Raw genomic sequence first — 1,957 nt, forward strand, 5'->3', positions numbered from 1 at the left:
CACCGGGAATCACTGGAAATCAAGTATTTTGGAAATCATGTGTACACATCAAAAGGGAGTTATTGCCCCCTCGGTTTTAACCTTCAAGACTTTCTTTATTTTGGTAATTGAGTTTTAAGCTTCGCAGTTTGTTTGCTTATCTTGCATATTTTGGAGTACAGGTATGCATTCAGCTCATATTTGTCTGGATATGCCTCGGATTTACCGCACATCCGCCTGTACTCTAAACTAGAAACGACTAGAAACAATTTTGTATCTGATTTAGATGTGCACAAGTCACACGTTTAAACCCTCTTAGTTTGAGTATTTGTCACAAGGCATTTTTTGGGTTAGGGGGTTGGGGGTTGGAGGGTTGGGGGGTAGAAGAATACCTCGCGATGCGACGACGGCGGCGGCCTCAGTCAGAAGCGGCGAGAGGCGCACGCCTTAAAATAACAGGGATAAAAGGAGAACGTTGCGAGGGGGGGTTGGAAGAGAGATGGGGTGGGGGAGGCGCGGAAAGGGGTAGGACGAGGCGCAGTCAATTTACTAGGGGGTGGTCGTGTCTCCTCGCCCAATCCCCGGACGCATTTTTCGCATCGTTCTTCCGCTGAAACGCGTCGAAGGGAAATGTGGGTGCGTGTGAGTGCGTGTGTGCTCTGTGTGTTTGTGTGTGTGTGTGTGTGTGTGTGTGTGTGTGTGTGTGTGTCTGTGTGTGTGTGTGTGTGTGTGGCCGGGCGCGGCAGCGATCCTCGCGTCCTATCCCGTCGATCAACAGAGCGGGGCCCTCCACGACGTCCTGGTCGGCCTCGGCCAAGGGATGAGATAGGAGAGTGAGCGCGAGGAAGAGAAGGGCGGGGGAGTATAGGCGGGGAGATGAGGAGAAAAATCATTTTGAAATGGAACCGCAGCGCCGCAGCGGCCCGCAGCGCGTGTCCGCGCCGACACCCTCCGCGCCGACACCCGGCACCCGGCCCGGCCGTTCTCAATGACCATCAACATTTTTCTCCCCGGAGCTAGGAGGAAGGGCTGCTAGGCGCGGTTGGGGTGCGACGGGTGGGAGAGGGGGAGGGGGGGGAGCTGCCGGAGCCCGTGGTGCGGCCGTGGCCCTCAGCGTGGCCTTCCGCGAATTCCAGCCGAGATTGGTGGGCGTGACGTGGAGGCGGGGGGCCCCGGCCTCCGCTGGGAGCCCCACTGGGAGGGGGCGGGGGGGCTTTCCTCTCCCCACCCCCACCGGGGCCGAGGAGCGAGCGGGGGCGGCTGCTCGAGCATCCGGACCTCCACCTGCTATTCCATACGGCAGGTGTGCACCCGGGTTATCCCCGGCATTACGCTGATACGAGATATGTATCCCGAAAAATAAAAAAAAAAAGGCTGAACTCAACGTTTGTTCACAAAGCACGGTTGTCATTCGTCGCAAGGAACCGGCCATGCCCCTGCGGTTTCTCTTCGCGCCTGTGAGGTAGGCCACATCTCGCCTGCAGTGCATGCATGTACTGCGGGGTGGCCTACCCCAAATCTCGCAGGCGCCCAACCACCCCGTAATGGACCGAATGAATCTAAATAGGAAACGGACGTGTTTTCTGGACGATCGCCATCAAATTCTAAATCAGGAATTAAACACACGTGTATGATGTGTCCCATCGCATTCGGTGCAAGTAATCCCTCTTAGGCTGGAGTTGATGTGCGCCCTATATGAGGCGGCGCTAATGGTGGCGCCTGCTGCGCGCCGGGTAGGCCGGCCCGCCGAACAGCTGCGCGAGGCCGGCGGCCCACCCTGAGCGCCCGAGTGCGGGGGATTCTGGCTGCAGGACTGTGACTGGGACGTTAGATGCCCAAATGTTCATCGAGGGTGCACCTTTACCTTGTTGTATAATTTTTGTATGTTGTTATCGTACCACAGAAAAAAATTCCTTTTATTTATTTGTAACGATAATTGTAGGGAAATTTCCCTTTGTCGGACCGCAGTAGCCTCCCT

Source organism: Frankliniella occidentalis, unplaced genomic scaffold (assembly GCF_000697945.3).
Source record: "Frankliniella occidentalis isolate FOCC.00 unplaced genomic scaffold, Focc_3.1 Scaffold32, whole genome shotgun sequence".
Lineage (NCBI taxonomy): Eukaryota > Metazoa > Arthropoda > Insecta > Thysanoptera > Thripidae > Frankliniella > Frankliniella occidentalis.